Source organism: Leptonychotes weddellii, chromosome 3 (assembly GCF_054177405.1).
Source record: "Leptonychotes weddellii isolate Sample4059 chromosome 3, ASM5417740v2, whole genome shotgun sequence".
NCBI classification, from domain to species: domain Eukaryota; kingdom Metazoa; phylum Chordata; class Mammalia; order Carnivora; family Phocidae; genus Leptonychotes; species Leptonychotes weddellii.
In genome coordinates, this window is record NC_138371.1 from 133852567 (window position 1) to 133879377 (window position 26811).

General features: G+C 39.2%; 1 long non-coding RNA gene across 3 annotated transcripts in view; it reads left to right on the forward strand.

Moving 5' to 3' along the window:
* The window catches only part of LOC145720661 (uncharacterized), a 104238-nt gene that overhangs the window by 66996 nt on the left and 10431 nt on the right, over nucleotides 1–26811 (forward strand). The window contains exons 1-3 of one of the 3 annotated variants that reach the window (XR_014143808.1): nucleotides 2555–4028; nucleotides 4831–4919; nucleotides 5629–5779. This is a non-coding gene — a long non-coding RNA (uncharacterized LOC145720661). Of the gene's footprint in view, nucleotides 1–2554; nucleotides 4029–4830; nucleotides 4920–5628; nucleotides 5780–26811 lie in introns of those variants that run through there. The other 2 variants (XR_014143807.1, XR_014143806.1) reach the window with 2 other exon arrangements.

Consider the following 26811-nt stretch of genomic DNA (forward strand, 5'->3'; position numbering starts at 1 on the left):
TAGCAATGACTGTCAACTAGAGGGGATGGCAATCAGTAGTTCTTTGTTGATTTTCTCAGCAATAGTGCAAAGAAAGATAACTTTGGGAGAAAGTCTTGGACTGTACCTTGATTTTATTTAATTTCAGGATATGACCAAATTAAGAATAAAGAATCTCTATTTCTTAAAAAAAAAAAAAAAACTTGTTATAGTTTGAAAATAAATTTCCACCCAAGGTATTTGAAAGAACTCAATAGGCTTACAGTACCCTTACTGTATGGATGGAAAAAAGAAATGAATATGACAGGAAGTCTTTATAGACTTAGCTTGTCTTTTGGCTTTTTTAGACATGACGCATTTGGAGTCTTTCAATTGTTCCTACCTCCCGGCTTTCTTTCAGTATGAAAGCTCTGGCATTCAGTCATGAAATACAGCACCCCAGTTGCTCCTATTTTTAAACAGATTCTACAGAGTTGATATTAGTATGGTTTTAATGTTTTAGGCAGAAGTTCAAAAAATAAATAATCCAATCCCATATCTTTACTTTGTTATATATTAAAGAAATATAATTCATAATAAACATCTGCTTTCCTGTAATAGCGTAACAGACGGCAAAGAAAATTGGGTGTGAGAAACAGCGTATACTCGTGCATATATGTAATTAAACCTTAAAAGAATAGCCGAATGATTTTTTTTTGTACCAGTCTAAGAATTAATAATACTCAAGTAAGTGTCATGTCTTATAAAAGTGCTATGGTAGATATAATGGCTTGGTCCGGTGGTAACACCTGTTAAGATCTCTCAATTTATAGAGAGCTCTCGGAGATACATGCTAAGGTGATACTATGGGGAACCAGAGCAACTGGTCAGCTCAGAAAGGGGGAACATCAATAAAATTGATTATTTGGCATTGTGGACACACCTCTCCTAAAAAGGTGATCACATTTAATTTTCACTTTCCAATTGTTTGCTTTAAATTGCATTGAAAAGAACTTACAGGAAATTACTATAGAGATTGCACTCTTATCTTTATACCAAAATATATAATGCTTATATTTTCTTTTGTCTCTTATCAAATATGTCCCTGAAGAAATAATGGATATTTGAAAAAGTAATTGGTGGATTTTCTGGAAAAGTCCCCGAAGATAAGGACTTTAATTTTAAAAATAGCCATTAGGTTAAAACCAATAAACTCTGGTGTAGAGCATGTTGCAAATGAGGTCAAACTCTTGAGTTAATTCTGGAATAAGCTGTTTATTTTGGTCTACTTCCATGACTATAAATTGTAGTTTCAACCCAGGCCAGCCAACTCAAAACTACAGATGTTAGTCCAAGAGGGACTACCCTCTAGTATAAATGAATCAACTCAAACCCACAACCATTACTGGAAAAACAATTCTGAGTACATAGACCCTCCCTAAAAACAATTCCAAGTATATAGACCTTCCCTAATGATCCATTAATGGGGCAGAAAATCAACCAGCATATCTTGTTCTTGTGGCTGATCAATAATGCTACCATCATTTAGGGGGAAAAAACTATATGTTTGCCATCCTGAATTGCAATAAAAAAGGGAAAATTCTACAATTGGCTCAAATTCAACCTAAGGTTACCAGTTATAAAGTATCTGTGCCTCTCTATAAATCAGCAGGGCTGATTGTAGATGTGGCCTGTAGATTCACAGTTGAGTTATATTATAGTCAGCCTTAGTCACTGTTTTAAAACTGTTATTAAATAGGATTTAAAATGCCATTTGTTTGAGACATGACTCAGATTATAGGGTTCCAACTGACAAGGAAGTTCTCAAAGGGTAGGAAGGTAGAGCACCCATATTCCACAGAATGAAGTTCCAAATGACAACAAAACCTTTACTGAAAAGAATGAAAATCAATATTCCATCCCATACCATAAACACGATAACCCCAGATAATCTGGCACCCAGAAACTTGAGTCCTAAAGCAAGCTGACAGGAAGTTGAAGTGTTATTGATGCCGAAACAATACATAGTGTTTTGAATGCTGCAAAAGGATGATGATAAAAACAGAAAAGAAGCTTTTAGTGTTGATTAGAAAACATCTTGCAGATGACTTCATCTGTTGTCGATAATTAATTTTACAAAAGAAGAAAGCAGCCATATTATCTCACCTTAGAGTTCTTGCAGTTGCTTATTTTTCAAGTTACTTTTATGAAAATGAGATTAAATAACAAGAACACATGCCTGTCTTAGGGATTCCTTTTTAAAAGCAATCTTAGCATCCACAGTTTCAACCAAATTTCTCCATTTACTACAGATTTACTAAAGATGTAAATATCCTCAACGTTCACCATAATTGATGTTTAAAATATTTAACTCAAGTCACTGTAAGAGTCTGAAAAGTCATTTTGTCTTTAATACCCTGTTTATTAAAGCATAAAATTAGAAAATACATTTCAAAAGCTTATTCAAAAGGTATGATTGAAGCAAAGAAACAGAAGTTGGTATGATAGATGAGTAATCAGATGGCTTATTTTCAGCCATGCCAGACCAAATATTTACAGTCCCATCACAGAGCTTTTTAGTCAAGCTGCCTGAATTTGCTCTCAGTTGTTCTCAACCTCTGTGTGTGTGTGTGTGTGTGTGTGTGTGTCTGTGTGTCTGTGTGTCTGTGTGTCTGTGTAGCTGGGGAGGGATGCAGTAGGGGTGGGAGAGTAGGAGGCTAATGTAGAGGACATGTCAAAATGTCATACCGTGTAGTTCCTCTCAAATAGACTCTGACCCTGTAAGTCAGAGGGGGATCCAGTGTAGACTGTTTTAATTAGTAACCCTGGTGATTCTGACTGAAGTGGTCCATGAACACTATTTTGAGAAATGTTGTAGCCATCTGTTTAACACTTGAGAAGCCTTGCTTTACATCCTTAATATTCTCTTCCCAACCACTCTCAGGAATGTACACTCCTCAGGAAAGACTCCTGCTTACTGTTTCCTCAGGATATACCTCCAGTCTCTGCCTCAAATCTTGCATCTCTCCCTGAACCATTTCCTTCCACTGGCCTTGATGTTTCAGACTGCCCTTGACTTCCTGAGACCGAGCTTGTGTGATGTGAAGATGCCTAGTTCCCCTACAAATGCTATTTCCTGCAAGGTATAGACAGTTCTGTTCTTTCAGTGTGTCTGCTGTCACAAGTGTATGACATTCTTATTTTGAGAAAGGCAGAGTGGTATAATGCCAAGAGCCAGGTGGCTGGAGTCAGGAGACCCAGGTTTGCATCTTGATGCTGTTCATTCTGACTTAGGATATTGGGAAAGTCATTTGATGCTCTGAGCTCCAGTCTCCTCAGCTGGAAAATAAATCAAATAATAGCTACCTCTTAGGGCTTGGGTTAGGGTTAAATGAAATACTTTATCTCAAAGATAAAATCCTTTGAAAATTGCAATTTCCTATATGGATATTAATTAGACTATTGGATAAATTTTTGAATATTTTTGCAAAGCAAGAAAAAAACTTGCCGAAGATCATTTTGAAATTCTTATCTCATGTGAAAAAACATATGAAACTTCTAGCTTCTTTCTCAAGAAGGATAAAAAGTATAATCCCTTAGCAGTAATTTAGTTCTTTAGACATCAATAATGCTAACTCTAGTGATGCAAAAACCAATTGTTCTGAACATTTCCTATTTTGGTGCCACCTTCCTTCTTTGCTCCACCTTACTTTGATGTTCAGGAGGTGGCCCTGGCAGACGACATCTCCTGGGCTCTCTCTCCAGCTGCCTCCTGGGTGAGGTTGTCCAACAGATGTACAGCAGGAGATGGGTGGCAGAAGGACAGAAGTTGGAGTATTTCTTCCCCACTCATTCTATTTTCATGCCACAGCTACAGTGACAACTGTGCTGATTCACTGTGACAGCAGCCCTCCCTCCTCCCTTCCAGTGCTTACTGGGTTCCAGTTACACCACTTCCCCCTCTGGGCCCTCAGCAGTGGGTGTGGTAATGGCTTCCTATTTTCATTCCCTGAGGGGAACACTTCACCATTCCTCATGCACTCCTGTTGGATGGCAGCCCCCATACCTCCGTAAGTTATCTTTTTATTAAAGTCTTATTTGAACCATCTGGAATGAGTTCTGTTTCCTACCGGGACCCTGATTGATATACCAATATAGGAGTAAGCCAACTACATGCATGGAAATTGAGCACAGAGCCTGATGCGGGGCTCAACCTCATGACCCTGAGATCATTACCTGAGCTGAAACCAAGAGTCAGACGCTTAACTGGCTGAGACATCCAGGTGCCCCTGAAGAACATGAATTTAAGTTCACTTTCATGATCAGCGTTTTTTGTTATTATAGATTATTTTACATCTTCCTATTCTTAGTCATAAGCACTGCTAATATTGAATTGTTTGCCTGAAGCAACATGGTAAAAAAGATTATTGCCCTAAAGCTAAATTGAAACAAATTCTCTCTCCTGAAGAATCTCTGAAGTTTCTTGTTACCATGGTGTACTTTGGTTTTGGGGTGGTTTTCTTTTCCTTCTTTGTTTTGTTTAAATGATTCATAGAAGTTTTCCAGTGGCTGAGGTGGTTATTATTTCCTGTTATTGAGGTAGGGTATGAAACGATTTCTTTTTTTTTTAATAAATGTTTGTAAGTTTTTAATGTGGATTAAACTCCCTCGATATTTTTTACAGAGAAAAAAATGAAAGAAGAAGTTATTAACATTGGAAAATAGGCTATCTCAATTACACAGTTACTTTTTCCCAATGGTTTTCTTAATATTTATGTGTTAACATCATAATGACTCAATACAATTTATACAATATGGAACCATTATTGTGAAAAAAAAAAGACCCATTAAAATAATATCTCCATCCTACAGACAGACTCAGAACACCATAATGGCTCAGGGGGAGCCAAATACAGGATTACATGATAGGCCAGAAGCTGTGTCATGGTCTACCAGGCCAGGTAAGTAATACACATTTTGCAGAAGAGCCAAGTAAATAGTTACAGAAACAGGAAAGTCTCTGTATAGTAAATGTGCACTCAGGCAATTATTAAAATATGGATTATGGAAGATTCTCTTTTCTCCCTTTCTCTAGGCTTACCCTTTTAATAAGAACAAAAGTAAATCAAACGTGTGTGCACAAAGACACAGAATACATTCTAATAACTTCAGGGACTCTGTTTTAATCGACTAAAGGGATATATTTCAGAGTGGAGAAATGACATCTTGAGACCCCTTCATTCTATCTGGGTGTTATGGCTGGTACAGGCCTATGTCAGGCAAGCCTAAGAACAATACGTGCTATTCTGAGGCCTGGATATTAGAGTGCAGCAATAACTAGCTTGCAGAGCTTCAAAGCAGAAACGATTTCAACCTTAATAACCCCTGTGGCATTTTTCAATTTTCCAGGCTGCCAGTCAAATGAATGCATGTCTGGAAAGGAGAGGAGACAAGAAACGGAAAAGATTAACCTCTGAGATCCATGATATAAGCTCCATTGGCTAAAATTGGTCGTGTGTTAGAAAACAAACATGGGTAGGGATAGACTTCCCCCAACACTGAGCGCAAATGTTCCGAGCTAAGATTCTGGGACAGAAACCGGGATCTTTAGGGTTGCCTGGCTGAAACAATCTTGGAATGTTAATCATTCTTAGTTCCTTCTTCCTCTAGGTTGAAAGGAACTCAGCAGTCTCCTGATCTTCAAACCAATTAACTCAAGAGATGTTCTTCAGAAACCTGTGATAAAAGGCTCCCAGAAAACTCAGACCCGCCACTGCCTAACCTGCTGGCTCTCAGCTGAAGTGAGCAAAGAGAACTCATGGTATGGCGCCTTCCTCATACACATGCTACAGCCTTTCCCTGGGCTTCCTTTATCTACTGGGAAATTAGGAGTTTTCTCCTAATTTCTTCCTCTTCTCTTAGGAGAAGAACTCCTAATTAAGGATGTCTCTAAGAAAGCTAAGATTACTTCTAGTGCCGAAAAAGGGGGAAATATGAATTATATGCAGAATGAAAATGCTCAAAAAAAGAAGCCATTGTGCCGATTGATGACTCACCACGTCTTGACTTATTTCTTGCATTCCCAGGTATCAAACACTTCCAAGTTTTCTTTCAAAGTGTTCTTGAACCTCCGCTTTTCCATCAGTGTTCCTCCTTAAACCTTTGTGCAAGCACTAGGTATTCCAAAAATAAGACAAGAAATCACTCATTTCTGGAGTAATGAAGGGTTTTTGAAAGCAAGAGGGGAAACCATGAGGGAAAGTCTATTGATTCTTTCAGAAATCACCAGTGCCAGCCCTCGTGCCACCATGATATTGCCAAGGGGCTGCTTAACCTGATCTGATCCCTTTTCATTAATTCATCTATTTACCTATTCATTTATTCGTTCAATAAATGTGTCCCATAGATATTATGTGCAGAATCCTGTGACAGACATTAAAGAGAAATAAAAGGTAAATGAAGTCCAAAAACATACACGTTGCTAAGAGTCTGCCCCACCTTTAATTAATTTCTTGTCTGATTAACTATAAGTGTCCCACCCCAGTATCCCTCTAATCCACTGTCCACACTGCCCCCAGGCCAGCGATACTTTCAAATGCAGCTCTGCTGTGACATCCTCTATTTAAAACTATCATGGTCCTCCCTTACTGCAAGATAAAGACTAACATTCTTAAGATGGTGCACAAGGTCTGCAGAAATCTTGGCCTTGTCTTAATCTTCAGCCTTATCTTGCACCCTTCTTCCTTTACACACTGAGCTTCTTTTATTCTGGCCTTATTATTTTTTTAAATAAACTTTTAATTGGGAATAATGTTAGATTTGCATAAAAGTTGCATAGAGAGTAGAGAGTTCCCATATACTGCTCACTCAGTTTCCGTTTCCCCTAACATTATCATCTTCCATTACTGCAATGTTTGTCAAACCTTAGAAACCTTTAACATTACCATTAGTACATTGCTATTAACTAAACTCCATGCATTATTCAGATTTCATCAGTTTTTCCATTAATGTCCTTTTTTTCTTCCTGGGTCCAATCAACCTGGCCTTCTTTTAAATTTTTATCCCATTACACAGTCCTTATGTATTCCCACTGCATTGCTTACAACAGGGTCTTTTATCCTCACTCCTTGCCCCAGTCCTCTTTGTTGTGTGGTTTCTACTCATCATTCCAATCTTAGCTCAAAAGTAGTCACTTCTTCAGAGAAGCCTCTCTCAGGTCTGAGTCCACGGCTGGGTCCTGTGTTACATGCCTTCATACAACCACTCCTTTGCAGCACTTTCCTCAGTCTGTCATTATACCTTCCTTGATGTGATTATTTAATTTCAACCTTATTTGCAACTAGACTCTAAGGGCCATGAAGGTGGAAAGCCTCTGTTTTTCCTAATCATTGTACCCCAAGACTTAGCATGGTATATGGCATATAGTAGGTACTAAAGAAATGTGTGGAGTTAATAAACAAATGAAGAATAAATGAATGAAAGAAAGAGTTGGGGGTGCCTGGGTGGCTCAGTCAGTTAAGCATCAGACTCTTGATTTTGGCTCAAGTCATGGTCTCAGGGTCCTGAGATCAAGCCCCGAGCTCTCTTTCTCTCTAAAATAAATAAATCTTTGAAAAAAAAAAAGAAAGAAAGAAAGAAAGAGTTAAGTGATTAACAGGAGAACATCAAAATGAGAGAGAAAACACAGACAATCACAGGACCTCAAAAGAGAGAAAGATCAAAGTGAGAGTCAGAATTATAGGAAGACTTCATGGCAATATAGAGTGGGACTTTACCTGGTCCTTTCATTCATGCAATTAACAATTACTGAGCACCTACTAAATGTCAAGCCCTCAAAGTGATTTGTTCACTTTAAGCAAGGAAATGATATAATCAGTAATCAGTGTGACATGTTATAAAAAATAATGGAGCAATATGGAGAATGGATTGGAGCAGAAAGGACCTAAAAAAATGGGAGAAAAAAAAAAAAAGGTAATCCACCTAAGAAGTACTAGGACTTGAACTAATGCAGAAGTGGTGAAGATAAAGAAATATTGAGGAAGACAATTCAACAAGGATTTGAAGATAACAAATAATGGAATAAGAAACTCTCAGTAGGTGAAATGGCAGCAAGAATAAGTTATTAGTTAAAAATTAGCATGGACACTTGGAATACAGTGAGAATACTTCCAGGTTGAAGACAAGGGCTCATGATGGAAGCAATGGGATAGAGACTTGGGTACTTGAATTCTGCTTTTGAAAAGTCAAGGACATTGGATTTTATTATACTAGTAATGAGTCATTAAGCAATAATGATGATGAAAGTGAAATATAAGATGAAGAGAATTGAGACCAAGGAAGGTACATTGAGAGGCTGCTGAAGCTCAGATTGAAGCGATCTGAGCACTGCTTGAGAGTGCGAGCATTAGAAATATAGAAGTGGCATACCTACAATACTTTTTTAAAGATTGACTTATAAGTACCCAAATCAGCATCCAATGTAGTATCTAGTACAGATACTATATCCTCAATAGTTTTAGTTGTCTTACTCTTCATTATGGAGAAAACATCCTGGAAGACTAGTATATTTGAGTATCCATAATATTCATTGAGAACCTTTTATATGACAAGTACATGGAACATACCAAAAAAATGTACACATGGGGTCCTCCTTTGAACAATCTTTTTCACTCTTTCAGGAGAAATGAATACATGCAATATACTTCTGTGGTCCTCATTCTCCAAGATGGCCCCAGGGATCTCCACCCCCTGGCATTGGTACACTGTGTAGTCCCTCCAACACCGTATGAGGGTTTGTCCGTGAGACCAGTGGCATAGAGCAGAAGTGGTGGGTTATCATAGTCCAGGGTACTTTAGAAAAGACCGCAGCTCTGTTTTGGCTTTCTCTCAGGTCTCTCATTCTGGGGAAAGCCAGCTGCTATGTCTTGAGGACTTTCAGGCCACCTGTGAGGAGGCAGTGTGGCAAAGAAGGGAGGCCTATGGACAACAAACAGTGAGGAACTGAGGCCTGCCAACAACCACATGAGTGAGCTTCGAAATGGATTCTCCACCCCCAGTCAAGACTTGATGTGACTGTAGCTGTCGCAACAGCTTGACTGCAGCTTGAGACCATGAGCCAGAACCATCCAGCTAAGCTGCTCCCCATTTCCTGTGCCTTAGAAACTGTGAGAGCTAATAAATGTTTGTTGTTTCAAACTGCTTACTTTTGGGATAATTTGTTACACAGCAATGGATAACTAAGACAACTTCATGCTACTAAACATTGAAAACTACCAAAAAAAAAAAAAAAGATCATATTTCCATCTTTATCCTAGCTGCTAAGAAGTACAATCTAAATATTATTCTTGATTTGGGCTCCTTTCCTCAGTCTGGAGTTGTTGATTTTTCCTTCTTCCTCCTCCCTTTATTTTTTGGTTCCCATCATTTATCTTCTGTCCACTGATTTTGGTTTTATTTTACCTATTCATTTATTGTAAAGCTTCTACAGACTTTTTTTGGAAATAGATGCAGGATGAAACAATAAAGTAAAAACAGTAGACACCAGATAGGATTCCATCGACCATCAGAGAGATCACAGTTTCCTTGGAGTGAAAAGAGAGCAAGTCCTGTGACATGGTCTAATACTAGTGTCCAACCATGTAGAGATTGTTATTAGAATTCCACAAAAAGGGATACCGGAAAGGTTGTGTTTTAAGTCAAGTTCCCCGGAAGCAAACCTTGAGATAGGATTTGCATTATGAAAGTACTCTCAAAATAAAGGGCTAAGGGAAGGAGGAAAGCAGGACAGAGAAGGGGGAGGAAGTCAAGCCAGGGTAATATTTCAAAGTCTCACAGATGATGGCTTCAACCTGATCCTGCATGGGAAATCTGGAATGCACCGAGGCAGAGGAGATGCGCTTCCATACCTCTACACCAGTCACCCACTGGCCAAATGCCCCTGAAGGATAGGTAAGTGCCCGGGCACTCCAGCTGTCTGCAGAAGCTCTTGAGCATGCAGGCAAAGTGGTTACAGTAGCCTGAGGGAAGTCCTCCAAAGAAGAAAGCAGGTGTCCGTGGTCAGAAGGAAGAGCACACTGAAATCAACAGAGAACACACAGAAATAGTGAAGAGATGTGAGACCATCTGCATAGAGTATGAAGGTCTGCTCTTTAGAGAAAGTTCCTTTCAAGGAGATGGCTCTTCACCTGTACCGACCCTTACAGGAGAGGGAAAATTAGGCTAGACATGAAGGAGAAAGTATTTTAAAGAATCTAAATGGGAGAACTAACCAATTACAAAACTAGCAGAACCTCTCAGGCACTCTAGAATGATTTGGTATTATAACTTTGACTCTTAATTCTATTTCTAATCTTGATGAGGGATTTTGAACCCATCTCTTATTTAGGTTATTAAAACACAATCATTTGTCTTTGGAAAAGAGATAGGGAGAGGTTAAAAAACAAAAACAAAAACAAAAAGCTCATGCTTCTGCCAAGCCGTTGCAATGCTAGTTTTTATCCATTCTGGTTCTAAAATACAAATACATCATAAAACTCTGACCTCGACCTTGAATAAAAAGAAAGCCTGGTGAAAGAGGATGAGGCCACACAAGTGTTTTAAGACTTTCTCTTCTAGGGGCACCTGGGTGGCTCAGTTGGTTAAGCGTCTGCCTTCGGCTCAGGTCCTGGGATCGAGCCCCGCATTGGCCTCCCTGCTCAGTGGGGAGTCTGCTTCTCCCTCTCCCTCTACCACTCTCCCTCTCTCTCTCTCTGTCAAATAAATAAATAAAATCTTTAAAAAAAGAAAAAAGTCTCTCTCTTCTATTATTATTCCTAGACTGCTGAAATTTGGAAATCATTTCAAGTACAGGCTATTTACTGTCTCTCTCTCTCTCTCATTCTCCCTCTCTCTTTTCTTTTTTTAAAATTTATCACTGACAAGCCACATGCTGTAATAGCTTTTCCTCCTATATACGCTTTAGGATATAGTCTAACTTTATCTGGAGTTGAGCATAAAGGCATAAATCATTAAGTCCCTGCTTGCCTGATCAAGAGCCTATCTTTCAGAAAAATCAGGCATCCAGGAACTGCATGCGGTTCACAGCAGCTCTATTTTCTGGCCCTCCATCAGGGTTGCGGACACCTCTCCCCAAGGATTCATCAGCCGCCAAACAAAGAGGAAGGCAGGTCAATGACACCAAAATCTGCAGCTTCAGCAGCTTCTGAAGTTCCTGACCAGAAAAATAAAAGAAAAAGAAAAAGAAAGAGAGAGAGGGAGAGAATGAAAAAAAAAAAAAATACAATCTCAAAGGAACTTTAACAAATGGTCTCAGAATTCATAGGCTACATTCTGGAAAGGAGACTTTCAAAACCCAATAACAAGCAAGTTTCTGTTGCTGTAATAATGGGCTACCAACCAGCCTGGAGAGTTACCAGTCATTATTGTTTTATTAGCTAGAGTCCAGTTTTGTGTGCTATTCTATCATTTTGACAAAAGGATTTCTTCATGATACCTTTTATCATGTTGTCATGACTTCAATGTGAATCAGCCATACTGAAAGATTCACATCCAGAGGACATAGGCACTACTTTCCGGTTGAATATTTCTCTTTCAATTTGTCCTCAGATACCCTTGTACTTTGGCAACACCAATTTATATCACAAAATGAAAGAAATTTATACCACAAATGATTTATCCTACCCAATTTATACCACAAAATGATAGATCAATCCAGAACAGGAACCACTGCATTGAGGGTGATTGTTCATTTTATAGGTGAGATGCTGAGACTCCAAAGGGTTAAATAAACCTGCTCAAGACCACACCAAGCCTATAGTAGAAGCTCAGACACCTGTCTCTCTATCCAAAGCTTTTCCAGTTATATCACAGTGTATCTGAAAAGGTTGGAGACAAATTTAAACTCCAAAGTGGTGGTGTATAAGATTTAAAGATTCTTTTGAGGGCGAGACACAACCCAATGAAACTTGGGTAGATGAAAGGCAAAACTCTATTACTTGGACTCCAAATGGGAGAAGTCTGCCAGGTAGGGCCACATAGGCAACTGGACGGAAGAAGAACAGCAGGCTGGAGATGGAGGAGGGAGCATAAGTAAGGCAGGTAGGGTGGGGTTAGCTAGGTTTTTTGAGTTTCCTGTGGATTGGATAATTTGAATGATTCCTTGTGTTCCAGGGCATAGGGGCTGCCCTAGTTGTCTGGTGTCTGGCCCGCGATTGGGGTGGATGCACAGTAGCCCCAGAGTGTGGGGGTTCCATAAGGGTTGAGATGTGGACTTAACTAGTTGTTCTTCTTTGAAAAGGGAAACTGACCAGCCTTTAGCCATGGACTTTAAACTGGGCAAAGACAGCATCTCCAAAAAATTATATTACAAGTGGTTATGAATAAATAGTGTTAGCCCTAGGCTAAACCGCATATGCCCTCGTAGAAGCAGCTGTGAAGAAAAAATAAATTAAACAATATCATTAAGAATCAAAAGACCCCGGGGTGGAATCCCTCTGCCACTCATTTGCTATGTGACTTTAGGCAAGTTATCTAACTTCCTCTGTATCTCAGGCTCTTCATCTCTGCATTGACAATTTACAGAACTTACTTCACAGGGTTATTGTGGAGAGTCAACGTAATAATATATATTTAACAAATACATGTATTTCGTGTGTTTACATAAAATACAAGGAATTTTGTCCCTAATCACAGGCACTGTACAAATGTAAGGATATCAAAAAATTTTTAAAGGACCACATTCTTATCACTACATAGATGCACATGCCTTCTACTCTCAGGGAGTGTCTTTTTACCAGTAAATAGAGCTATAAATTGTGGATTCTTGATATAATAGATCAAGATAGTTCCTTCCAATCTGTTATGTTCTATTGCCTCAAAATAATAAACTGCCAAGACAATATCATGCATCATATTAGTGGCAGATTATTCAGTGAAATTACCAAGGAAAAGAACTCATGGGTCACAAACAGACTCCAGCTTTCATCCTTTGTTATCTCATCCTTCTTTGTAGAGTATTGAGTTGTACAAAGTAAGAAAAATCTTAACTTACAATAATCAGAAAAAAGATGTGATTCATGAAAACAATACAAATTTTTGGAAACACAACACTTTCAAATTATCGGGGTAAAGGCAAGATAAAAATAAATCATTTTGGACTGAGAAGGACTATTTTGGGGGCAAAGATTTATAAGGGGGATCAAAGAATGGGAGTGTGAATATAAAACATTGAGAATTCTTTTCCAGACACTCAGAATTATGATGATTCTCCATTCTTTTTTCTCAGGAAGCACAGATGTTTTGATATCAATAAAAGAGACTTCAATTGGCCTTACTACTGATTCTTTCCCATTAAACTCTCTTCCCGCATCAGAAATGGGTGGTAGAGAAGATCCTCAAGGAAGGAAAGACCCACTAGTTATAACCCTTACATTCTCTCACATGTCCAAAAAGAACTTTCCGGAAAGAACTCAAGTTTCCAAGAGCTATAGCTGCTTTTTTTTTTTTTTTTTTTTGCCTTTCTCCACAGGGATAAGACACAGGTGAATTATTCAACTACATATTTTTTCCAAGCATTATAGTGTGTACTTTTAAAATGCTTATAAAACAATGGCTTGCATAGTTCAGTTCCAGAAGAATATCACAAATAATGAAGCCCAGCCCAAACAGAAATTTCCAGTTGTTACTTACAAATCCTAGATATCTAAGGGCATCCACTTACAAGCACATTAAAGCTCTTATAATGTGTTTTCTCATCTATTCTGTACCTTAAATCCTGTGGGGACCTCTTACTACTGTAGTCCAAGTGGATCTAATATCTTACCACTAACCTGTCTTCCAAGAACTCCCCTCCTATATCAGTGGCAAGAACTAGGACCACACACCCACCACAAATCAGCCACTGGTGAGGGGAATTAGACCACAACATTTGGCTTAAAGGAGTCAGGAGTTACTGCTGAATCACATGAAAAAGGGCAGGCACTGAACACGTCCTTCTAAAATGCCATTGGGTAAGAACCCAGCAGGGGGTGTGAGCACTACCATTTCTTGAGTACTGCATGTAGCATTTTAAATACAGTATCTTCTTTAATCCTCCAGTGCCCATGAGGTGTTTGTTACTATCTTCACGTTACATTTGAGAAAATAGTTGCCGAAAGGAGAGAACATACCCAATATGCTCAATGTCACACCACTTTTCATAGTGGAATCACAAACTATAGCTAGGCTTGTCTGATTCCAAAACCTCTGCAATGACCCAGTGTGCTGAACTTTGAAGTAAGAACTTGGGCAGCTATCATTTCTGTTGGATCATCATAATGAGTTGCTGTTGAATCATCGATTGTTTTCCTTGCAAGTTCTCGACAAATAACAGAGGCAAGGTACTAAGCTTAGATCCCTTTTAGTTATCCCCAAACCAACTCAGTCAGATTCACCTACATTGAGATTGCTCGACAAAATGGCCATGCGGAAGAAGAGAGAGAACCAGAGGCTTGCCATAACGTGCTAAGAACAATGGAGTTATTAGGAGGTGATACCAAAATATCATCGATTCACTGGAGAAAATGTTCCTGTTCTGATCCTCACATGCTGATACTACAGATGGACCCAGCTTAGCTGAGGCACGCTCTGTGCTTCAGCTGTTTACTTAAGCAGCACCGGGGTTCTCAGAAACAGTTGCTATGCCAACCAGCCCTAGGACTATATATACATTCATGACCGACCGGGGCTTATTCTTAGGGCTTTGTTACCTCTCTTTCAAAAGTTTGAATCTCTTATTGCTAAACTGCTTGCATGCAAGCATTACAGCCTCTGATAGGCAGCTTCCTTTTCTCCAGCAGGTGAAAAATTCAAGTGGCTGTTTGCAGCCTATGCTGGGCAACCCTTTGACATCATGCTTTTGTAGTCAGGGACCAGACTGCTCTATCTGCCCCAACCTCTGAAGATGCGCTGTTTAAATGATAAAGGGCAGTGCCTTTTGTCATCCATTATTATCTGTCATCTGTGCGTATGACCATAGAAGTTCTCAGAGGAGGAAGTAAAGCATGCTTTTTGAGGTGCTGTGATTATCGTGCTTTTTAAATTTCTTCACCGCATTTTTAATGGGACACATTTAGGAATAGCGTCAGCCAACAAATTTGGCCAATCAATCCATCTCAGGTCTCCTGCTAGAGCTGCATTTAAATAAACCTGTAATGTTGAAAGCTGAAGAGAGAAAGCTCTTTAATTACCTTTTCTCCTGTTTATGTTACTTTGATGGCTTTTGTTCAAATGCATCTGAATTTTCAGTCTGTTTATTTTATAATTATTGGATGACTACATGCAGCACTGCCATTTCAATTAGATTTTGATGGCTGATAAAACCATTGTTGACAGGGAGTGCGCAAATGAATTTGGGGAAACCAGATTAGTGATGTTTTTGTTGTCACACTTAAATAAAACGAAATGTCCTGGTAGCAGTGTGATCAAATCTGAAAATTTTGTTATAAAGAAAGAAAAAGCAGCTCTGTGAGAAATCAGGTTTTCAACAGAGAAGCTGTTTCCTGTTGAGACATTTTAAATCCTTAAGTGTGCAGCCACTTCTTCTTCAAACAGATTATAAAACCAAAAAACAATCATATAATCTCTTCTAACAAGAGGTTTGCAGCTAGACAGATTGCTTTAAAGGAGAAAGAAGTAGAAAGAAATTCAAGATCTAAATACCGACAATACATGCTAAATCCATTTGAATTGATAAGGTAGAGGAAGCATGGTGATAAAGCTTAAGGGGTTAAGACTTTATGTTCACCCAAGAGATCAATACCTAGGGAAGAAGAAAACTTGGAAATGTTTCCATCTCCAATTAACAACTGAAATACATGGCAGATGAGGCAAACCAGAAACAGACAAGCTATTTCCCCAGGAACAGACCCTGCTCAAGCAGGGCTCAGGCTCGCTTTGTTATCGATGTAACAACTGTGCGAATGACAATCTTTAAGTGCTAAAATATTTGCAAAAAGGAATGGAAATCTGCTGTTTCTCTCAAGTCATTAAAGCAAAGCCAGAGAGTTGAAACAAAACAGAACCATGTGTAGTTGGCCACACTGAACGGAAACTAACATTCATGCAGATGCCTTAGCAGCCATGCTTCATGTTCAGTGCTGTGCCCACAGCAACCCAGCCGCCCAGTTTGGAACGTGTCATCCATGCAGCTGGTCAAAGGGTAGAGCTGGGATCAGGACTCAGGGGTAACTCCAATGCCTGTGCTCTTGGCCATTTGGCAGTGGCAGGTTATCTAGTTTGATTTCACCTTGTACAACATTCACTTATTGAATCAGTCTACTGTGTTCTGCTCCTTACCATCCTCATCCTCAGTCAGCAGAATCCAGAACCTGACACCTGCCTTCACCAGGAAAGCTCAACCAGGGCTGGAAGTGAGCGTGCAGGACCACCTTACCATCGATATATTCACCTGGCCTAATGTTAAATGTCTTGAAGAACAAAACCTAAAATGGTTGGCTACACTTCTGAACGTTCATTGAGATGTTCTGAAATAATAGAACAATTCCAGCTAACAACTACATAGTGCTTGCTATATGTCAGACCCTTTTCTAAAATTATTACTGTATAGATATCTCATTTAATCAACTCAACTACCTGAAAATTTAGGTACTCTCATTTCCATCCCCTCACTCTCACAGATAGGGAACAAGGGGGCAGACAGATCTCTCACCTGCTAAGTGAAAGAGCCAGATTCTGACTTAGGCATTCTTGCTCCAGAGTCTACACTCTTACCTGACAATATTTACTGAGCCTGCAAGGATAACGGAGGGTGCATATGATCATGCATCATGCACACTTAAGTGGTGCTTGCATCTGTAGTAAAACAAAATTGCTTTTCTATTACCTGTTGTTTTTCATGATTACCGTGACTGATAGTTGGCCTGATAAGAATTTGTTTCTAATTGTTATTAAATGTATAGAATTGCTAACATTTCTATATCCCAAATTTATGAATAATATATTTGTACCCAGTTTCACAATTACATTGCTTATATTCTCTACTTTCACACCAAAGGAAACAGCTCTATAAAAATAACACCTGCTTGTAAAGTTTTCTATAGCTACCTTTCAAATGTATACAGCATTGCTTTTGGTCCTCCCAGCAAGTCCACGAAGTAATATAGGTGTTATTTTCTCAGAAAAAAAGGACGAAGTACTAGGCATGGGAAAATCAAAGACAATAGTCACCAGGATCTGTTCTGGAAAATATAAGAAGGAGGGAAAACAATGGAACAGTGACTGAAAAAATTCAAGCTGGCTTGCGCATACCATTCTGTTCTGTTGAACAGAAATGGTGGTTTATCCTGGAGAGGCTAGGCAGAAGCCTGTTAGCCAACAAATCATAATGATTGTGTTCTGTATGCCATACCATGGGCTAGATAAGGAGTTAGATAAGAAGGAGAAACCAAACTCTCTAAAAGAGCTTCCAATTTGAAGAAGAGACATATGTATGTAAGTCAATATAAATGAGAACCAGGTTTCATAACGCTCCAACTTATTTCCTGGGGAGATACTTGAAAATGGTCACCACCTTCCAACTTTTTGAATCCTTTCACTCCAGTAGATGACTAGCATGTGATTAATTCTAAAGAAATTATTAAATTATTATTGAGAAAAGAATAAATAGCATAATAAGGTCACTGGAAGGATCTTGGAACGGATAGAAAAAGCTTTGTTTTGATGAGTACAATAATGCTGTAGTTTGAGGAGCCATTGTAATCCAGTTGCTGTTAGAAGCCATTTTAAAAGTTTCCATTGTGTTGGGGGCGCTTGGGTGGCTCAGTTAAGTGTCCAACTCTTGATTTCGGCTCAGGTCATGAACTCAGGGTCCCGGGACTGAGCCCCACAATGAGGTCCTTGCTCAGCACAGAGTCTGCTTATCCTTCTCCCTCCCCCACACTTGCTCTCTCCCTCTCTCCCTGTCACTCAAATAATAAGATTTAAAAAAAAAAAGTTTCCATTGTGTTAACTCAGGACCAAGGTCTGAAATGAAAATTATTGATGGAGTTTAACAGTGGCATGTGCTTAGCCAGCAAATCTAAGAAATCAGGAAGAGGAAGGACTGTGCCATTATGGTTTCTTATTCAGCAGTAAAACAAGGTAGAGAATAGGAAGGTTTTATAATGATAAAAATTCCATATGGTATTTTGAATATGAAGATAACTGCCTTTCCCTGTTATAATCTTAGTTGCATATTTTTATACTGGTGGTAGGTATGGTTTATTCATGTACTCTCTTACTTGACCCCTTCCTCCCACCCCGAGTCTCAATAAACATCACACATTTACAATCACAGAACAGAACAAAACAAACCTGGATGGACTGGGTTAGGGTGTCCATATGAGACCTATCTGGGGAAAAGAAAGAGAGCTGGCTTTTATCAACATGTTACAATGGAACAGACATCCCACCAAGAGTACCCAGAAGCTAGGCCAAGGGGGTTATTTTATGGGTCAGACTAAAATAGCTGCTTTTCTGCTTTTAATTTCAATTACCTCTGACAGCCTACCTCAACACAGCCTACAAATGAACCATGATTCAGAGACTGAGGTGTAAAAAGTTACACATCTTGTCAGAATTGTGTTTAGTACAGATAGAGTTTAAAGTCTTACTATTCAGTAGTGGCCTTAAGACAGCATGCCATTTTCTCTGGATGTCTATTTCTCCACTGTAAAAGAGGGGATCGAATTGGGAAAAGATATACACTATACACTCCAAGGAGATCAGCTAAAGCTGTGATGCGGGGCACAGGGGCATGCCTAAATAGTCCACAACAGAGTGCATTTCACTGACGTGATTCACTCAAACTATTCTCTTATCATGGAATGAAGGGGGTCTGTCCAGTAAACAATATTATTGTTTAATACTCAAAACACTTAGTTTGCTGTAGTATTACTAGCATTTTGTTTATTAAAAAATATGCTTTTTTGCTTCTTCCCAAATATAGTAGTTTGTTCACCTTGAATTTTCGGAAGGAAGAAGGATGGGGAATATTCCAAAGGAAGAAAGATAGCTTATATTCTGTTTCAAGTCAGTTTCATCTTTTAAGCCTCACATTGCATTTCATCTTAAGTCTTGCATGACATATTGGTAATCAAACTGCAAAACAACTATGGGGAAAAAAAATCAAATCACCTCCTTTCTCTCTTCCCTTACCTCTTTTTTAAGGAGATGGGGGGAGAAGAAAAGAGAGGAAAGGGAGGGAGAGGAAAAGTTTTTCCAGATTTCAAAGGATCACATCCAAATGAAAGGTCTTGCCATTCTTCCCTTTAAGCAGTCAGAGTTTGGAGTCGAGCTCTTCTTGAGGGCACGTTTCTTGCCCTCCTCCTCTGAACTGATTGCACCTCTGTAATCTCTCCACTCAGCTCTGTTTTCTTAGTGCTCCCTCTGCCCTCAGCATCTCTGCTGTGATTGCTCTGGACTCGTTGGCTCCCTCCAAGCTACCTCTGCTCCCCCGTTTTCCTCCTCCTCCATTTCGGTAACCCCTTCCATGCCCCCCCACACACCCCCACACCCCTGTGATCTTTCTGGCCTCTGCAGCGTTTCCTATGATCACTCTCCTTGGTTTTTCTCTGTGTTTTCTCTGCCCTCTCTGGCTTTCTCAGCTTTCTTTTGAACTCAGAAAACCTCAAAAGGTTCAGAGATTAATTTCAGTTTGGATAAGCACCCAAACTTGTGAGTGCTTATGCGGATTCTTTACTGAAACTCCTTGGATCTAAAATCTCACTGGGAAGGCCTGCCTTATAAAAGTTCAAGTACTTGGAGTTTTATCAAGAGAATAATTTCCCCTCAAACACTGGCCTTTCTACTTCTTATTTTGGGTAAGGTAAAAAGACAATGGCCATTGTTCACTGTGCACAGTTTATCTTTCATTTGACATGGGCTATGCATGATGAGAAAACCCAGTAGGGCTCTCAGAGGGGACGTAAAAAGGTGTTTTTTTTTTTTAATTCATTCAGTAAAGATTTATTGGATGCCTACTATGTGCTGGAAATGCAAAAAGCTGGACTTTACTTCAATCTCCATAATTCTAGATTTACTCTTCATAAATATATTTTACAGATTGTATACTTCGTGTGACCTTAAATTAGACTAGAAATGTCAAAAATATTACTGCATAAGTCTCCCTACCACTCTTGTTTCACTGTCTAGAATTTAATTTAAAGATTAGATATTATTACTTACTTCCTGTTACCTTATAATGTATATTTCTATTATCCCCATCACAGAGCAGCTTAGGTGCTTTTAAATCAAAACTCTTCATTGACTCTCCCTTTCTGGGTCAAATCCATACCATAAAGAACAAAAGATGAATGGGATAGCAAAGGTAATTCCTTTTGCTTGATGTTCCCATTCAGTATTGAGTACATTTCTTTGTTTAACTCTCTTTTCTTTTACATTTCTCAGGAAAATTGGAAAACTGAATCTTTATAGTCAACATTAAGCCAGATTGTGTAATCTGAAAATATTTGAAATGCTGAGGCAAAGGATAAGTTCTATCTTTTATCCTACTAATATTTGGGCATTTGCTCTTCTATCCTTGTTACGAGAGTCCCAAACCAATGCTTCATGGGCCATTGTCCACCAAAAGATGTGTCTGATTTGCCTGTAAAATATTTTAAAATTTGTATATGAATTTTCACACAGTCTGCTAATCTCCACTTTGCCATACTCTCCTTTCTCCAGTAATATCTATTGTCACATTCTTGTTACACTTCACATGTTGATATGCTCACCTAATTCCATGGGCATTTGGATTTATGATTCTTGAGTATAAAATTGGACCCAAGTGGGAGGTGAGATATGGAGGGACATAAGCTTTTGATAATAGCTCAAAACATCCTAATACTAGGTTTGGTTGAAATGCAGTAAGAAAATGCAAAGTTTGGTTAAGGCTCACTCTCCCACACCTTCTTCATATGGATGAATAAATAGGATGACCTAAAGGAAGGAAGCCATTCTATTTTCTTGGTCCTTCCCAAGAGAGCCTTCTGCAGTGTTGGGGATGAGTAAGCCTGCCTACTTAGAAGAATGCGCTCCTTTAGTAGACACTCGCAGGGATACGCACATTGTCTCAAATACGAGGATGCTGCTTTCCAGTGCTCAAGGATCAGGAAAATAATACTTATAGATAATCTCTTAAATCAAATTGCATGGATTCTCAGACTGTGTTTTATGGTGTGGTAAGGTAATGTCTGAGGAAAACGGGCAGTGGAATTACAAAAATTTGTCCTTTTCCTCAATTTTGGCAGGATCCTACCTACATAGAAAGTGTCACTGACACTTGCAAGTTCGTTGAGGAGATCAAGGACGGGAAATAAGTTGAACCTAGCCTGGATGTGATACTTCTTGACTTGCTCTGTGTAGCCCCCTCACTTGAATTCTATATCAAGATCTTAAATTATGTTTCTGTTTTGGAAGAGTACAGGGTCGTGTGCACTAGAGGATTATCTTTGCCCAGATCGAGGTTTAGCGTTTGCCATCAGCTCTCGGGAAGTAATCTTTGAACCCTTGGAATGTCGTCTCTGATAAGAATGTCTTTGTTCATGGGGCACCTGGGTGGCTCAGTTGGTTGAGCGACTGCCTTCAGCTCAGGTCATGATCCTGGAGTCCCGGGATCGAGTCCCGCATCGGGCTCCCTGCTCGGCGGGGAGTCTGCTTCTCCCTCTGACCCTCCTCCCTCTCATGCTCTCTGTCTCTCATTCTCTCTCTCTCAAATAAATAAATAAAATCTTTAAAAAAAAAAAAAAAGAATGTCTTTGTTCATCAGCGGGATTTGAGCCACACTAGATAGGCTATGCTAACTAACAAAGTGATTTATGGTGGAAAGCCTTGTTCCACATGGTATCAGCTAGGGCTGGAGACTAAGGTTAGCTGCACGAATGGTCAACCATGTCTTTGTGACCAAGCCCCAATAAAATTCTGGCCACCCAGAATCGAGTAAACTTCTCTGGTTGGCAATACTTCATGTGTATTGCCACACATTGTTGTTGAGAGAAACAGACGCAGTCCTCCCACAACTCCACGGGGAGAAAACCAGAAGTGCCATGCCTAGTCTTTCCTCCGTTAATTTTATTTGCATCCTTTCACTGAAACAAACCCTAAGTATAACAGCTTTTCTGAGTTCTATGAGTCCATCTAGTGAATTATTGAACTTGGGGATGATTTGGGGAACTTAGAACTTGAATTTGGTGTCAGAAGTGAGGGTGGTCTTGGGGACTCCTGAAAATGCAGGTGGAGGTGGGTAGAGGGATGGGGGAGAATATGGAAGTCTCCAGAATGTCTGCAGTGGCCTTCTGAGGGTTTTGTCCCCACAAAATGCCACTGTTGTCAGAAGGTAGAGTGTCCTCAGACTTTCAGTCCTTATCCAGCTCACAGAAAGGGGTCTGGGGGATCCGCAAAAGGTAGCCCAAGTTTCTAAGCAACAACACATAGATTCTTCTCCATCTCTCTAACCTGGGCTCCACTAAGAGAAAAAAGGAAAGCCAGCCAACTCATCTTTCTTTCCTATTCAGCATCTTATTCAGTAAATTTTTCTAAACCTACTTCTCAATATCATCTCATTCAGGAAAAAGATAATTACAATATTAACATCTTGCTTCCCAACACTTAGTGAAATCACCAGCATTTAACTTCACACTTAAAAGAAATGGGTACCAATGTATCTGACACCTATTATTCAAATGCAAATCTCATGGTGATGCTGAAAACTCAGTTTCTTTTCATTTCTGACTACAAAGAACGGATGGCATTTTCCGTGTACTGATCTAAAATTGCCTGTGGGACTGGAGGAAAAAATACAGGTATGTGTCTAGATCCACCTTAGAAAATAACAAATTATATTTGGAAAATATACATCTAGACTAATTCCACTTGTGATACTAATAACATGCTGCCAAACACCGGGAAAACTTTTTCAGTACCTAGCACTTCCCTTTTTAGTATATAGCTACAAGTCCTAGAGCAGGAATATAGGGTGCCCAATGGCATACACCCAGGGTTTCCTCTTTCCCAGTACATGGCCCATACAGTAAGTGGAGAACACGGGGTGGCTACTGGTTCCTATTCCAAGTACTTAGGAGGGATTGCCAAGTACCTGTCACCATGCCAAGCACATACATTATCCCCTTTAATCTTCCAACAGCCCTGGAGGGAGAAGGTGTTTTTCTCCCCATTTTCGGAGACGAGGAATCCAAAGTGTAGAGAGGCTAAAGGGTCTGCCCAAGATCACAAAGGTGGCGACAGCCAAATCCACATTCCAACCCAGCTCTGTCCACCTAAAAACATTTTTTTAATCGCTACACATTCGGAGTTCTGGTTAATTATAGCCTCCGATTAGAGCAATTTATCCTATATATCATTAATGGATTGCTAATTTTCAAAGAATTAAAGTCTAGTAAAATACCCCAAAGACTAAAAGTACTAAAATTATACAGAATATAATCAAATTTTTCTTGGACATTTCAGATGATACTTTAAACCCTTGTAATGTCTCAGGTGCATCATCCTGCAGAAGACTGATTGTGCTAATGAAGTGTAGGTCAAAAGAATAACAGATAAATCAGCTTCCACTTACACATAATCACTATCCTAATTCTCATAAATACGTTTGTGGAGTTCATGATGTAGTGATCTAACTTTTTTTTTCAACTCAAGTTAACAAATCTTTATCTAGAGCTTTCTTTGTGCCAAGCCCTGTGGTAAGCTCTGGGCAGCAGTAATAAGTGTGATATAATGCCCGTCTTTAAGGAGGACACATTCTGACTTTGGAACACTACATTATCCGCCTTGCAATAGCATTACCTTGTCAATATTTAATTGGCTGTAAGTGGAATATTAACAGCAGCAGATCTACATTTTAAAAAGTTACCATTGGTATGTCCACTGATGTTGTAAAGATGGCTAAATACTACTTTTCTCTTCTTTTCTTCTTTATGCTATCTTCTATAATGAGCTGTAACTCCCATGTCCCCCAACGCTTTTTTGGAAACTCTCCCCCATACACAGACACACACAAACACACACACACATACACATACCCCTTAGTAAACGAATCATTTGGTGTCTGTGTGTTGTTTGTGGTATTATCTGGCATCTACCGCTGGTGCATATTCACAGGAATTTTACAAAAATCTCTCCTATGACTCTTGGGAGGGAAGGGAAGCAGGGAACAAAGGCAGAAGGAAGGGAGGTAAGGAGCATAACCTTCCCTTTGGCAGATGTCTGGGAAAAGGAGACTCTTTATGAGATCACTGCATCAAAGGGAAGTAAGAAGTTTCCAGGCTGCCAGTCACAAAGCCACCAAAAACTCACTTTTAATGAAAAAAGAAACTGTTAACTCCTGCACTGTTGTAAAATACTTACCAAAGACACCTTCCCTGCTAAGTGCCATTCATTTCAGGAGTGAAATGCTGTAACAGAGAAAAATGCCCAGGGCAACTGGGAACCAGAGAAGGAGGGAAGTGTGTGGTTCAACTGTCCCTGTAGGGGAGGGAAAGCAAAGCGTCTCTTTCCTTGACAGCTACCCCACTTAACTACTGTGCAGTCAGCCCTATTTGGCACCAGTGAAAATTCAGCCTTCCAGCAGATTCCCTGCCATCTGCCTTATGACTACCAGTCTACAGTCAACACACCTTGAATGCTTAAAATCCGCAATGCTCCCAAGGGCTGCCTTTTGGGGGCAATTACAGGATCCATGGAAAGAAAATCTTTACTTTCCCACTTGGCTTGGGTTTCCAAATTTAGTCAAAATTCTGGAAGAGAATGTTCAGATAAACATTATTCCCTGATTTTTTTTTTTTCCTTCACCTTGGTGCTTTTTTAGTACCCATAGCCAGCAGCCATGGAAGCTGAGAGAGTGACAAATGGCCATTGGGAAGACTTGAGTCTCCAGAAAATCAGCAGAGATGTTATCCAACTGACAAGGCAAAAAAAGGAGAAATGAAAACAGAAACAAAATAAGCCCAGTTTTGGCCCCAGGGCTCTACCAGGTATCTGCCAATTTATTCACCCTGAAATCTGAAGAGATTACAGATGGAAACATTTTCTTTCTTTTTTTTATTATTTCTTTACTTTATTGGGATTTTAGTGGTTACTATTTGAAAGTTTCCTTCTACAGGGCTAAGAAAGAAGCTAAGACAATTGCTCAAAATCTGTAGAGGGAAGTGGGAAATTTTTAGCATTTACTCACTTAGATCACTGGAGTATATGTCTCAGTAAAGCCAAGAACAGCACTTCCAAAATGTATCCGTCTTCCTCAAGGAAAAAAGGTGCAGACATGTTTGATTTTTTTTTCTTTGTACACATTTTTTTTTTCCATGGGATTGAATATAACCAAAAAACATCTTCCTGCTCCATTTGGGTCCTCACTGTGATCAAAGTTAAATGATTTACGCACTAGTCCAGTTGAGGACCTAGAATATTAGATAATTGTTTGATAGCTTTACGGTGTGAAAAGTCTGGTGGACAGTGGTATGGATGTTACAAATAGTTTTTTGATGTCAGGTTAGCATCATCCTTCCCACGGTTTTCTTTTTCCTCTTGATTCCCCAGTAATTTTTATCTACTTCCCCTTGGTAAATGCTTCTGCTTAAGCTGGATTAATAAACTCCTTTAACCTCTTCAATTCAGATCCACATTTATCAGATTCATAGCTATACTCATTTTCCTAGGCACATACTTAAAGTGATCATCAGCTCAGATATAAGTAATGATGGAACAACTGTATTTTTCAATACAGTATGTAAAAATACACTAAAGCTGAAACAAAAGTTTCCCAGTTAAAATAGGAAGTGACCTAGTTTCAACCAAAAATATATTCACATCATACTGCACCTATGTTCCAAGGACGGTTTGCTAATTTCCTAGAGACATTTAAAATGCGGTATGTTATTCTATAGCATCTTAACATGGATTTCAATCACTTCCATTCAGAATGAAACTTAGATTAACTCTACAATCAATACTCATCTTCCATTCTTTTTTAGATTTTTTGGAGACAAGAATTATTTCTCTACGTTGCAAATAAGAGTCTTACTTGCTTAAGAATTTCTACCCTGTCAGAATCAGGATCAAAAGGCACATGCGTGGCAACTTTTTTTTTTTTTAACCGAAAAATGAGTGAATGATCCCAAATGCATGGCTTGCACTTAGCAACTTTCAATTGAGTGCTGGAGCCACAAACAGTGTTTCCCCAGCCTCGCGATCCCTGTTGCATCTGTTGGGATGCTCTCATTAGTTCCCAGAAACTGGGCATAAGTTCCACAGAAGGGACTGATGCTTTGAACTCAATAGGTTTCTTCAGGGTAAAATTTTACACCAGGGCTCCAATTAGAACCTAAGGCTGATTACTTGCATTTAGAGGCCTCCTGTCTAAATCCTAGCTCTCTTCATCACTAGATTGATGTTTCTCCACTAGATGATTGATTGTGAGAGCATTTCAGAGGTTTCCTCCTTAGAGGTCTACTTCCTATTGCTTTTTAGGAAACTCTGATGGACTTTGCTTTAGTAAACCAAGAAAATGACTGTGAGTGTGAGCCTCGATTTATAACCCAACAGTACCCCTTACCATTAGTGTCAGCTTGAGCGAGTTGCTAATCCCCTCAAAGTCTTAGTTTCCTTATACATTGAATGTAAATACTTAACAGTATTGGCTTTAAGGAGTTGCTTTGATCATTAACTCATCTGTAAAAACATGACAATACTATAGTAAGCTCTCAAAATATGAGATGTTATAAGCTATTATTATGCATATTATATGTATATATTATTAGTTCTTTCTGGTTCACTGGAGTCTCATCAGAGTATAACACAAATTAT